Consider the following 15,498-nt stretch of genomic DNA (forward strand, 5'->3'; position numbering starts at 1 on the left):
AAAAAAGAAACCTATTGGAATGTGAAATTTTGAAGTAATGTTGTATGCTTTTTAAAAAACGTAATACTCTTTATTGGAAGGTGTTTTTTATTTTTTAATTTTAAATTTTTAACATGACAGACTTTATAGTACACTGTCAGCTTCTGAAGGGGATTTGCTGGAAGGCAAAGTGCTGAGAATATTGTCTGTACAAAATCAGGACTTCCTGGGGGAGTTGAGCTCCACAGGCCAAAACCTGATTCAGTGTAAACTGTGTATGGCAGGGGGAAGCATGAATACAAGGCTCTCTATCACTGATTCTACAAATAGTAACATCTCAACCCCTTAGCGCCCCTGTCGTGAACTCCCATTTGAGAGGGCAGGTATGTTGGTATCTCCGTAATTTGTAAGGATCACAACCTGAAAATAACATGTGGGACTCTTCGCCTTTTTATTTTGAATTTTAAAAAAATCATTAAATTTACCATTTTCCTTTGATTCACCTTTCTTATAAAATCATTTTATTTTTTTTAATGTTTAAATTAAGCTCCAAGGATAAGTGCTGCTCTAAACAAGACCCTCAAAGGTTGACTCTAAAGTGGCCCTTCCTGTCCCTTACAATAGATGCCGACCTGAATCTGTAGTCCTAAAAGCAGCCTGCATGGAAAGTTTGGTAGTGTTACCAGCCAGCTCGGTCACACACTGGGTCACCAAAACAGATCCTCCCTCCACCAGAGAGTTTTTAGAGTAGTGCTCACTACTTATCTAGAACAATGTTGTTTCTTAGCAAAATAAAATACATGATTCAAAAGCCATGATCTCCAATACATAACTTGTAGCTTGACCAATTTAAAGTCCAAAGAGAGTAGAAACTGGGAGCCCTGAGGGTAAGTCAGTTTAACCTGCTCAAAGTGGGTTCCACAGCAGTGTCAGTCAATGAACTGTTTATGCCCCTCCACAATGACATAACCACAGAAACTGAGTCAGCATTTAGAAGTTTTTATGCAGTTTGACAGAAATTTTATATCTGTTGAATCTAATAAGAAATTTTAAATCTGGGCCCATATTTTGTATCTTTTTAAAAATGGACTTTATTTTTTTGAGAAGTTTTGGGTTTACAGGAAAATTGCACAGAATATACAGAGAGTTCCATATACTCTCTCCTTCAGCCCCCCTCCCATTTATCCTATTATTAATATTTTGCATTTGGTAGCACACATTTGTTACAATTGATAAACCAGTATTGATACATTATTATCAACTAAATTCCATAGTTTACAATAGGTTTCACTCTTTATGTTGTACATTTCTCTGGAGTTTGACAAATGCATAAGGTCATCTATCCACCATTGCAGTATCACAACAGAATAGTTTCATTGCCCTAAAAATGTCCTGTGCTCTACTGACTCATACGTTACTCCTGAAACCCTGAACTCCTGGCAACCACTGACCTTTTAACTGTCTCTATAGTTTTGCCTTTTTCAGAATGTCATATAGTTGGAATCACACAGTATGTAAGCAGTCTTTCCAGTTTGGCTTCTTTCTCTTAGTGATATGCATTTAAGTTCTTTCCATGTCTTTTTGAGGCTTAATAGCACACTTCTTTTTATTACAGAATAATATTCCATTGTATAGATATAGTAAAATCTGTTTATTCATTCACCTATTGAAGGATATTTTGGCTGCTTTCAAGTTTTGGCAATTATGAATAAGGCCACTGAAACATTTTTTAAAAAAGCCCTTACTGAATTTAGTAATTGCACATTTATTTGTGTGTGTGTGCCTTATATATACCACAAAATATCCTATTTTTACCACTTCTAAGTGTGGAATTCAGTGGTGTTCTAGTTTGCTAATGCTGCCAGAATGCAAAACACCAGAGATGGATTGGCTTTTATAAAAGGGGGTTTATTTGGTTACACAGTTACAGTCTCAAGGCCATAAAGTGTCCAAGGAAACACATCAGCAATCGGGTACCTTCACTGGAGGATGGCCAATGGTGTCCGGAAAACCTCTGTTGCTGGGATGGCACATGGCTGGCGTCTGCTCCAAAGTTCTGGTTTCAAAATGTCTTTCTCCCAGGACGTTCCTCTCTAGGCTGCAGTTCCTCAAAAATGTCACTCTTAGTTGCACTTGAAATATTTGTCCTCTCTTAGCTTCTCTGGAGCAAGAGTCTGTTTTCAACAGCCATCTTCAAACTGTCTCTCATCTGCATCTCCTGTGCTTTCTTCAAAGTTTCCGTCTTGGCTGTAGCTCCTCTTCAAAAGTTCACTCTCAGCTGCACTGAGTTCCCTCTGCCTGTCGGCTCATTTATATAGCTCCACTGATCAAGGCCCACCCTGAATGGGTAGGGCCACACCTCCATGGAAATATCTAATCAGAGTTATCACCTACAGTTGGGTGGGGCACATCTCCACAGAAACACTCAATCTAATCAACACTGATGATGTCTCAATCTAATCAACACTGATAACATCTGCCCACACAAGACTGCATCAAAGATAATGGCATTTGGGGGACATAATACATTCAAACTGGCACAAGTGGTATTAATTACATTCACAATGTTGTGATACTATTACCACCATCCACTACCAAAACTTTTTCACCACTTGGAAGAGAAACTCTGTACCCCATTTGCCCCTCCCCCAGCCCCTGGTAATTCCTAATCAACTTTCTTGTCTCTGTGAATTTGCTTTTTCTAGATATTTCATATAAGTGGAATCATACAGTATTTGTCTTTTTGTGTCTGGCTTATTTCACTTGGTATAATTTTTTCAAGATCCATCCATGTTGTTGCATGTATCAGAATGTCATTCCTTTTTGTGGCTGAATAATATTCCATTGTATGGATATACAACATTTTGTTTATCCATTCATCTGTTGATGGACATTCGGGTTGTTACTGCCTTTGGCAATTGTGAATAATGCTGCTATGAACAATGGTATACAGTATGTGTCCCTGTTTTCAATTCTTTTGGGTATACACCTAGAAGTGGAATTGCCAGATCATAAGGTAATTCTATTTTTAACTTTTTGAGGAACTGCCAAACTGTTTACACAGAGGCTGCACCATGTCACATTCACACCAGCAATGCACACAGGGTTCCAGTTTCTCTGCATGCTTGTCAACACATGCGATTGTATGTTTGTGTTTTTTACATTTCTCCTCAGTAGAGTGCTAACTCTAGGAAGGCAGGGGAGGGCCAGGTCTGTTATGCTTACCACTCTGTCCCCAGCACATAGGAGGTGCTCCATAAATATTTACTGGAACATAAAATAAAATCATGTGGGTGGCTATTAAATGACTCCTCAGAGCTTATGGGTCCTAGGACTGGGCTGCTGTAAAAAGACTTTTTAAAAATCATAAACATTTGAGCTAAAAGGTATTCTGGAGACATCAGTTTTGCAGAGGGGAAAATCAGAGGCATGTAAAGCGAAAGTGACTGACCCTGGGAAGGACAGTTTTTTCTCCACCCCTCTAATTTTCCCTAAACGCCCCTGGCCTCTTATTTCATCACTTACTCTTCCTCTTGGAAGGAGAGTGTGTTAGACGATTACTTAGTTTGGGAGAGGAACTGGGTGTGCCGGTTTGGGTGTATTGTGTCCCCCAAATACCATTATCTTTGTAGTCTTGTGTGGGACAGAAGTTTTGGTGCTGGTTGGATTTGCTTGGAGTGTGCCCCACCCAGCTGTGTGTAATAATTCTGATGAGATGTTCCCATGGAGGCATGGCCCAGCCCATTCAGGGTGGGCCTTGATCAGTGGAGCCATATAAATGAGCTGACTCAGAGAGAGGGAACTCAGTGAGTGCAGATGGGAGTGATGTTTTGAAGAGGAGCAAGCTTGCTGGAGAGGAACGTCCTGGGAGAAAGCCGTTTTGAGGCCAGAGCTTTGGAGCAGACACCAGCTGCCTTCCCAGCTAACAGAGGTTTTCCGGACGCCATTGGCCATCCTCCAGTGAAGGTACCTGATTGCTGAGGTGCTACCTTGGACGCTTTGTGGCCTTAAGACTGTAACTGTGTAGTGAAATAAACCCCTGTTTTATAAAAGCCTATCCATCTGTGGTGTTTTGCATTCTGCAGCATTTAGCAAACTAGAACACTGGGTATGTGGGTTCACCCCCTCAGTCCCTCTTTCTCTTCCGGATCTCCCAGCTGCCCACAGGGCATACGCATTCTGCACATCTCCTCTTTGCCCTGAGTTTTACAGGGGTAGGCTTTGCCCCATGAGGGGCCTGCAGCTGTCTAGCTGCACTCCTGACTGGGGACGGGTTAGGTCTGTCTAATTCTGGGTTCAGTATTTGCAGGAGCATAGAGGTGCACACTTAAGTTCCGTTCTTAAATCTAGCCTTCTCAGTTTTAAAGGAAATAATTTGAGGATTCTTCTATCTGTTTTAGTTGGATCATAACTTGGGCAGATTTGGTCCCTTCATAACCCAACACAAAACCCCACAGTTGGTCACTATCAGATTTAGGGACTAGAGCTTCCTAAGCTTCAGCTCTGATTTCCAGTATGTGATATTCAGACCTCAGCCTGTTTCATGACAACTTCTTTCTCAGCCACCCCTGAATGGTCCCCACTGATCTGGTTCTACAGGAATAAGGCTGTTCTCCAAGCCATGTGTTCCCCCAGCTGGTTTTGATAAAAGACATATTTATCATGATATCACTATGAATGTGCTGTGAGGCTAATGAAATGTATCTTTATAGAGCCAAATTAATGGGAAATTTTGGTGATTAGATTAATCAGATAAAAGTAATACCTTATCGTGGGTTAGTCAGATTATAAATATTAATTTTATTATCAATATGCTTACATTTTTCTCCAAATTAGATTATTTATCTATTATTTTATTTCACGTTATCTTGTGCAGTTTCTGTAAGGCTACCATTTCAATTGACATTTATCTGGACATGAGATCAGAATATGAACCATCTTTTGATTGATGCATATTTCAGTTAATCATTAACAAAGAAGAGAATTGTATTCTGCTCTATTAGCATTGTAATTTGATAACTGTAATATGATATCCCTAATGGACCAATAAGCAGACCTTTCATATGTTTAAATAGAGTAAGAAAAAATATATTGGTGATGATTATGACCTTGATTCTTGAAAAAATATTTCCTGGTTATCCTGAAAATAGGAAAAGAGAAAGTCACTTATAACAAACAAACAAAAGTTAACACATTCTTTTACCAAAAGTCCTTCAGCAATCTCCATTGGTACAACTTAAACAGAAAGCAAATAATAATAATGATAATGATAATGATAATGACAATAATAATAATAGTAGAAGTTAAAGAATAAACAAACAAAAAGATGTGTCCCATGCAGTCATACTCTTTTTTGCTAGTGGTATTCAAAAGGGTAAAACTATTTCACATTGAGCATTTGGAGGAGCAAAGTATCAATAGATGTTTTTACCTAAGTATCGTCTCCTTTTCATTTGGGGAAAATAACTGTCTAAACTGTTTTCTGTCTTAAGGTAGTACATGTCATTCTCAGTCTGGAGGCATATACCATATTTCAGAATTATAGCTAGACACAGACATTTTATATTTTCAAAATTATTTTCTTCTTATTATTATCAATCAGCAAGCAAACTATTTACAAAGAGTACTTTCTGTATGCAGCTATGTGCTATACCTTGAAGTGACCTTCTCACACACACACAAAAATGATTTCTCTCTTTTAGTTACTAGTAGCTAACAGCTTATAATTGGGCTGGAGTAACAAGGCAGATAGATGTGTATTGACATTCTTTTCATCTTTTTTAATGCCACACACGACTCCAGTACACAAACCCTAACTCCAGTCAAGATCGTCTCCCTTGATTCTTCTGATGGCAGTTGGGATATGGGCTAAGCTGCTGAAGTAGACAGACCTCAAGACACAAGGGCTCAAACCTGATAAAAGTTTATTTCTCTCACGCACAACAGTCTGGAGTTGGGAGCTCCAGGCTGGTTGTTGGTTCTGCTCCACAAAATCATTCAAACACTAAGGTCCCTTTTATCTTGTGCTTCTACCATCCTCTAGGGTGTTGTCCTAATTTTTACAGTAAAAAACTAGCCAATGCCTGTATTAATAAATGTTCTCTAGGGAAATAAAACTGAAAGGAAATATCTGTATTATGAGATTTTATAAAATTGTCTCACACAGCTGTGGACAGGCTGCAAGCTGGGAACTCTGATGAAGGTTTTTGATGAATTCCCCAGAAGCTGGCCTGCTGAAGAAGAGATGAAAATTCTCTCTTCTGATTGCTGAAGTCATCACTTCTTTTAAAGTCTTCAAATGATTGGATGAAACGTCCCTCATTGTTGAAGGCATCCTCCTCAGTTGATTATAGATGTAATCAGCCATAGATAAATCAACTTACTGATGATTTAAGTCCATGAAATGTCCTTACAGTAACAGTTGGGCCAGTGCTTGCTTGACCAAACAACTGAGCACCATTACCTGTTGACACATGAGTCTAACCATCACAATGCCACATTAATGTTACAAACTTCTTAAAGTCAATGATATGCCATTTGGTTTTATGTGAGTGTAACAGACATAATAATGGCCAGTATCTAGTTCTTTATTTATGAGCAGACAGGGGATTACACTTTCTCCACTCCTTGGACTTAAGCATGGCTTGATTTGGTCTATGAAATATGCACCAATGTGGCATGATTCTTTTCTATGCTGAAGTTTTGTGTTTCACTTGCCATCCTTTGCTTCTGTGGTCATGGTAACCACCAAACACATTTTGATGTGAAGGTACTACAAAATGGAATCTAGCAGGAATCCTGAGCCAACACATAGAAGATACCTGCCCCTAGTGAGTCATCTGGGCTTGTAGCATATTTTGGTGAGCAAGAAATAAACTTGTATTGTTTATTCTACAACATAACCTATCATATTCTGCCTATTACAGCTGATGATGTGGAATTCATACACATTACTTCTACTCACTTTTTATCTCTGGGAACATAGTCACATGGATGTATAAGTACCTGATGTATTCCATTACTATGGAAACAGAAGAGATCAGATTGTAGTGGGCAATTAGCAGTCTGCCTCATGTCCTTGCTGTGTTGCACTTTCTTGGAATGCCCCCCTCCCACCTCTCAGTCTGGGCATATCCCCCACATCTTCCAAAGCAAAGCTCTCTGCAAACTCCTGCTCCCTGTTATTTTTCTTTTCTTTAAATGTTGATGGCTTAACATTTAAAACCCTCTATTATGTGATTCATCCACTTTAAAAGATTTATGGTCTGCCAATGTCTTTCCAGACATTGTGCTAGGCGCTGGGTATAGCATGACAACCATAATCTCTGACTTCCAGAGCTTGCAGCTTCTACCCACATCGCACAGTGCCCTATCCAAATCCATGGTGGATAAATTGTCTTTGATTGAATATATGAATCATCAGCAAGATGTAGGCATGTTGTTGGGTGCTAAGTAATAGGGAAACTATAGACAGATAAGAGAAGAGAGAAAATACCTGGTTAGATTACAGGATGTATGAGGGCAGGGATCCTGTCTTCCTGGGTCTGCCTTATCTTTAATGTCCATCATGGAGCCTGGCACAGTATGGACACTTTGTAAATATTTGTTGTTTGGCTGATGAAGGTCAGATTAGTCAGGGAAGGCATCATGAAGGAGGAGGAAGGGAGACATTGCAATATAAAGAACTGAGGCAAGTGGCTTGACAAGGACAATGGTGGTTATCTTGAGGGTTCTTGGGAAATAAAGCTGGACAAAGACATAGGGTGAGACAGATTTTGAGAAGTCAACATTGGAGTTGAGGGATTTTATGTGCTAGAAAATGAGAAACCGGAGCTGCTTTCAAAAAACGGAGTTTTAGAAAGATTAACTGGTTTGCCAAGTGAAGTTGGACATAAATAGTAGGGCCAAGAGGATGACTAGAAGAAGCCTAGAATGGTATGGTGATAGTGAACCTGGATAGGACAGGGCAAATCTAATGGACACTTGAAAGGGAGGATCGATAGGAACTGGTGAAATAGAATTTAAGGGTTACAGAAAAAATGATTTTAAAAAAGGCACCTGAGAATTCCAGCCTGGAATTCTGGAATGATGGTTATACCATTAAAGAGATAGATATATTTTACAAAAGGCAACTGTGATGAGTTTAATTTGAGGCATGTTATATTTGCTGTGGCGATGTTCAGCAAACAACCAAGATCGGGAGAATAGGCATTGTCACTAATGAAGACGTAGCCTTGGGAACCACTTTCTGTGAATAAGCAGGACCTGAACAAACCTCTGTTCAGCTTTTATCTCTTCCAATATGTGTGATTGTAAATAGGACAAGCCCCCAATACAATTGTGATGTGGGCCATGCCCTCTTGTGTCCTCTTCTCCTGTCAGTGGAGCCTCTGGCCGAACAGTACATACCAGTGGATAATAGGGGAGAGGAAAATGCCAGCTCATCTGGAGGAAGGGTAGACTAGAGGATGGCTGGAGAGAGAGAGAGAATGATGGAAGGAACACATCCCAGAAGGGATGGCATGGCTGGGAAGCGCAAAGCCCCAGAATAGGGGCATACAAGTAACTTCTAAAGAGCTAAAGACGTGAATGATATGTTTATCTATGTGTATATCCACGTGAGTGTATGTATATATATGCATGGACATTGTATACGCATATATGTGTGTGGACACGTATATATGTGATGGTTAATTTTATGTTGATTTGGCTAGGTTATGGTGTCCAGTTGTCCAGTCAAATACTAGCCTAGTTGTTACTGTAAAGTCACTGGTAGATGTGATTATCATCTACAAGGAGTTGATTTTAAGTAAATGAGATTACCTTCACTGACATGGATGGCCCTTATGTAATCAGTTGAACGCCTTATGAGCAAAAAACTGAGGTTTCCTGGAAAAAAAGAAAAATTCAACCACAAAGCTCAGCATCTCCTGGATATTTAGGAATTTCCAGTGTGCCTGACTCCCCTACAAATGTCAGACTTGCCAGTCCCCACAATTGCATGAAACAATAACTAACTAACTAAACACATGCTCACACACACACACACACACACACCATTGATTCTGTTTCTCTACAGAACTCAAACAATTGGATGCATCTTTGTTCATAAAAGAGCAGCAAATACGTCTCCCCAACTACCAACCATGCCCCTCAGCTACGTTTCAAATCCCCTGCCTGTTTATCCATACATTCAATAAGTATTTACTGAGAGCTATTTATGTGCTGGACACTGCTGTAGAAACTGGGGCATGGAAAAGAACCAGGCAGACATAGTTTATGCCCTCTCAGGCCCTATATATTAAAGGAAATACAGATGTTGAATACATATAAATTAACCAATTTGCTAAAATTGTTTTAAGTGCAAAGGAGAGAACTGTGTGTGTGAGTTTCTATCAATCTTGCCTCTTCAAAGTAAGAGAGTTTATTTATGTAGTGTTCTGCAGATCAAGAAGTATTTTGGGTCATTTGATGCTTTGATGAAAGCTCATTTAGAGAGATAATGGTCTCATGGCCTGGAGAAGAGGGCCTAAATCTGGCTACTCAGAGCCATTTCAACCTCACTTGGCACCCATGAGTCCAGCACCTGGTCCAAAAGGCAAACTGGATGAGACTAGAAGCCTGCCTTCAGCTTTGAAGACCTGGAAATATTTTCCTAGAATTCTCATTTGCTTCCAGTTCCAGCCAGTTCGTCAGTCTTTGGTTCAAGAAACAAGAGAGGTAAGACGATGGTGGAAAGATTAGACACACGGGGTGTCAAGAAAAGAAGGGTAATATTGGAGGTTTGAGGTGAAGGCAAACAAACCATAGAAATGTAAATTATTTTTAATTTAATTTTTATTTTCTTCTTTTTTTCCCTACCCATTGGACAACAGATATGTTGGATAGCAGAGTCAGGATTTATGTTGCTGGCTGGAGCCATTAGAATCCTAATTCCATAGACCCTTGAGGCAGAGAAGCCAGTATGCCCTGTTCCCCTCAAGTCACAGCCTTGGGACTGAGGACCACAATTTTCTCCTTAGGGACAGAGTCCATTGCCATGGGTTCTTTAGCTTAGGGCTTAGATCTGCTGCCACTCTTACTCCTCCAAATCCAACGGCATCCAAGCAAATCTAACTTTCTGTTCCAGAATTCTTTTAGCTTTGACCTGTCAGAACATCTGGCACCAGTCTTCTAAGGGGAGGGTGTGGGGAAAGGGTGATACGGGGTGGTAGTGTTGGAGGAGTATTGGGAGAAACAGATTCTATCCAGAAGTCTTATTTATGCATGTCTTTATTAGAAAAGAAGGATGATTTGGGGAGGAAGAACGTCTCAGTTCTTAAACATGTGAGACTATGTGTGGGTGCACAAAAAGTTAGACTTTCAAGGGTACAGATCAAAGATCTTTGTTTTATTCAAGTCTGAGTGCCAGTTTGTGTATATTATGAAACAAAAAACTAAATAAAATATCCAGGAGAGCCTTTAGTAATTATTTTTAGGTTTTACAACTGTAGAAACTTGGTTTTCAGTATATAAACCAATATATAATAGTTATTTAAATAAATTTCTTACCATTTCCACTTCATTATAATTTATTTAGCAAACATCTGTTAATGGCTTACAATGTGAAAGCAATTTGATTTTTACAAAATGTGGACAGCATCACCCCTGAATTCAAGAGCATTCAATATAGAAGAGGAGATGAAAAAAATATACATCAGGAACTGTAATAACAGAGATTCAGATAAACTGATAAGGGATTTCAGAGAATTGGTTTCCATTTGGGGTAACTGAGGGAGATATGTTGGAGGAGGTATCATTTATACTGGGATTTGTTAAATGGGCAGATTTCAGCATGCCAGCTGGTAAGACTGGCACTCAAGGTAGAAGGAATGTGTGTTAAATGCATCGAGCTGCAGTAAAGCAGAGCAGTGGATAATTAGGTTTGGCAAAAGTGCAGGGTGCAATGTGAGACCTGATGAGGTCTTGGTGGACTTTGAGTCAGGCTAAGGAGTGTGGACTTCATGTAGTGGGGACACCTGGGAATCTTTTGAGCTGTTGAGTCAAATGACGGAGTGGTGCACCAGAAAGGTAAATAGTGCATTAGAAAGGAGGCGGAAGCAGAGGTTACAAGGAGAAGAGAGGTGAAGAGGAAAGAAGGTAGCAGGGTAATGAGGTTTCTGTTGTAGTGGTGGTAATTTAGCATAGGGCAGACTTAATGGACGTGTAGCCCTAAGGGAAGACCAATGTAGATAAAAGATAAAAATGAGACAGTTTCAAATGCTGGCGGCAAGTGTCAGGACCACAAATCTAAGGGTTAGTCTTAGAAGGGGTGTGAATGCTAACCCTCCACCCTACTCCCACCTACCCTGAGAGCTGAAGAGGGGGAAAATACGAAATTTTAAGCACAAAGTGAGTTGAAAGCACTAATCTCTGAGCGTGAGGATTTCTTGGCATTGGTCCATTATCTCTTGAGTCCCCTGCCACAAATAACAGAAGCGTGAAGGAGAATTTTAACTCTGACTTGGCTTTCACATAAACCTGAAAAAAGTTCAGTCAAATGTAACTCAGCCTTAGACACATAGAAATTTTAATGCATTCAAAGTTCTCTAGTTTCCTACCTTTTCAAGGAGAAGGACCTCTTGTTGAAATGAAAAACCTTGCTGATCTGCATTTGATAATATTTTCAATAATTCTTCAGGCCCCAGCTCGGGAAGAACTCATAGATATTGCACATTTCTACTTATTTATTACTCCCCCAGTTTCACAGGGATTTTGTGAGGGTAAATAAAACCGGATGTTTCATGTAAAAATATTTGTCTATAAAAAGTTGCAGTGTGGATACTCATTGGTCTATGTTTAAAAGTGCTAGTTGGATATTACAACATATCAGAATAATCTGTGATAGTTTTGTTTTTTTCTTTATAATTTTTAGTCAATCTTCCTACAAAAGTAATTTAAAGCAGTTTTATATGGTTAATTTTTTTAAGAGCTTTCTGTATATATCGACAAAGAGAATAGCAGGAAAGAAGGTACTTTAAATGTGGTATGAGGCACTGGTAATAATGGTGTCTGCTAACCTGATACTTTTAAACTGCTGAAGTTCCCACAATCACTGTATTCAAGAGTGTGATCATCCAAGGCTTGTTCAAGGAATAAACTACAAACTACAATGTCCTTTTGGGACATAATTTCAGGAGAACTCATCTATCGAAATAGACCATTTAGAGGGCATGTTCCTATCTGAAGCTTTGAGGAAGACAGGCAATTTTTACACCCCAAATTCTTCAATATGTGAATTGTAAGAAGAAGAATTGGGTGGAAGGACAATGTATCTGTAGATTAAAAGAAAATTGATGACATCATTAAAAAAAAGGTGGGGGCGACACATGTAGGACATGGTACATCTTCCTGTAGAATATCATGCAGCTATAAAAAAGAATGAGAATGTTATCTGTGAACTGATGATATGAAATAATTTCCAAGACATATTTTTAAGTGAAACAATCAGAGTACAAAAGAATATCTATAGTAAGATGCCTTTCATTTAAGAAAGAAGGGGAAATAGGGAAATAATCATGTTCTCATTTGGGAAAAAAAAGAAAAAATCCCACATGAATGATAAACCTAAAATTGATGAGATTGCTTATCCACAAGGGGTGGGTAGGAGCAGAATGGTATGGGAAGCACGGGGTGATGGGAACAGTGTAGAAGAGATGAGAGGGAGTGGAATTTCTATGAGGAAAATTTTTGGAACAATTCTGATTTTTAAAACTATGTTAAAGTCTCACATGAACAAAAAAGAATAAATTTAAACCAATAAGGATTGGAGAGTGGTATGGGGAGGACTAAAAATGGAATATAAACAATTGAACCTGACTGTATTGCAGAGGAATAATATGCAAAAAATGAATGGGGTGGAGGGAAAGAATTACCTAAATAACTATAGAATACAATGTGTTATCTATATACTCTAAGGCTAAAATTCAAAAGAACGGTATAAAAATATTGTACTCTCAATAATATATTTGTTTTTCACAGGGATATGGATTAGGAATTCTGGAACTACTTTCTGTGTATTCCAGGACTCAGCAAATATGTAAATATATAATATATATTTATGCCATGTCTTACATTGTTAGATAAAGGAGTTACAGATAAGGAAAGGGGGAAGACTGGAATGAACCATAGATGTAGGAATGAAATTCTAAACACTAATATGAATTCATAGGCTAGAAATTAATACGGATGTATGCATGTATCCATACATACAAAATTTCCTCACTCTGGCTGCTGGAAAGGCCTAGAAGAATTGACTTTTCAACACCGTTTGATAATAAAATAATCAGGGCCCCTTGGAGAAATGACTATTGCTAGCTTGGCTGGGGCAGGGAAAGCACAAGATGAGCCTGAAACACAAGAAAGTAAGAGTGCTCAAAAAAGTGATGTGGACATTTAAGAAGAATATAGGAGATAGCCTGAAGGGACTCCTTGATTGGCCAAATCTTGGACAATTAGAACAAGAAAATAAATAATGATTATAATGGATTATAACCCATAAATAAAATAGGAATCTATGAATCCATATTGATATGAATTAATTAAAAACAAATAAATAAATAAGTAAGTAAGTAAATAAATGGGGCAAAAGAGAAAGAACTTCCTAACTTAGAAATCCAAATAATATATCTAGAAGTAATGATGAAAATAGAAAATTGCCATTAATGGAAAAATTGAAGAAATTTGAGAAAGATAGATATATTTGATAATAGGATTGTATCAATGTTAATTTCCTGATTTTGATAAAAATACTGGGGTTATGTAAGATGTTAATATTTGTGGAATCTTGGTAAAGGGTATTCAAAAATCCTGTCTTTGTGACAATTTTGTAATTTTGAAATGATTTCAAACTGAAAATTTAAAAATTTTAAAAATTAAAAATAAAAGTATAAATTGAGTAAAACTAAACTGCACTATCAAGGGATGCATACTGGTATGATGTTAAAAATGCAAGGAAGTGATTTCTACAAAATCAAGACAGGCTGCTTTTGGAGTGAGGAAGGGGCTGTGACTGGGATGGAACACAGGGGAAGGCTCTTGGCAAAGTTCTATTTCCTGACCTGGGTAATAGTTACGAGTATTTGCCTTATGATAATTCACTGAACTATACCTTTGTTCTGTGTGCCTTTCTGTATCTGTGTTTTATTTTATGGGAAAAAAAAGGCCTGAAAAAATATGGGTATAGTATAGTATAGTGTACTATGGTATCTTATAGTATAGTGTAACATAATGCCAGTATTGTTGATAAGATTATACTACTGATATTGGTGGTCAAATGTATTGGGAAACTGAGTCAAAATCTTCTTATCCCTATCCCACACCGGTTCCTCCAAATGTTAGGTGTTTTGGTTTCCTTGGCTGCTCAAGAAAATACTGTGAAATGAGTTATGTTAAACAATGGGAATTCATTAGCTTACAGTTTTGACGCTAAAAGAAAGTCCAAATCAAGCATCATCCAGATGATTCTCCTTGAAGACTGTGGTATTCTAGGGCTGTCTGCTGGTGATCCTTGGTCCTTAGTTTGTCACATGGCAAGTCACATGGTTGCGTCTTCTGGTTTCTCTCTTCTCTTCTGGGTTCTGTTGATGTTCAGCTTCTCGCTGCCCTCTCTTGCTTTCTCTCTCTCTGTCCACATTTCATTCTCCATCAAGGCCTCCAGTAATAGGATTAAGACCCATCCTGATTGGGTTGGGCCACACCTTAACTGAAATAACCTCATCAAAAGGTCTTACTTACAAAGGGTTCACATCCAGAGGAATGGATTAGATTTAAGAACATCCTTCTCTGGGGCATATACAGTTCCAAACTACCACATGAAGCAAATGATCTCTTTGCTCTTTAAACAAAACAAAACAAAAAATAGGCCAATGACCAGGGAGCTAGCCTGTATAGTAAGGAATTTGGTCCCCAAAAAGAGATATGCTATGTTTGATTTCAATGATGAGGTAGGTTTGAGACCTGCAGATGAAATGGATTGCCATTAAGGCAAGTTGATTGGTGCAGTTTGAGGGGGCTGGCAGACTAACAACAGTTCCCCCTCCACCTCACCCCTGTCCCCAAATATCTCTTGTACTGTCTTTCATAGTCCACCTTCAGAAAGACATTAATTCCTAGTGAATTACAAACCTGGGCCCCGTGCTATTCTCTTCAACCCACCACTTATTAGGGATATAAAACTGAAAACCATGGTATAAACACTTGAAAAATCCTTTCCAGTCTTTTATGAGTGCCCATTTAAAATGCAAACAGCCCTAATAAGAGTTAAATCTTAACACATACTGACTTACATTTAAGTAGATCATTACTCAAAATATGTTGTTAGAAGTGAGAGGTCTAAAATTCAACTTGGACAAATTGCCTTTAACAAATTGTAGAAGGAATAAGAGAATGAGAAAAATCACTAGTTTACAAACTTTATTGGTAGAACTGATACAGGCAAGGCTCTCAGTGGGTACCAAGCTTTTTGAGCAAAAGTTTGTT

The sequence above is a fragment of the Choloepus didactylus genome, chromosome 4 (assembly GCF_015220235.1).
Source record: "Choloepus didactylus isolate mChoDid1 chromosome 4, mChoDid1.pri, whole genome shotgun sequence".
Classification (NCBI taxonomy): Eukaryota; Metazoa; Chordata; class Mammalia; order Pilosa; family Megalonychidae; genus Choloepus; species Choloepus didactylus.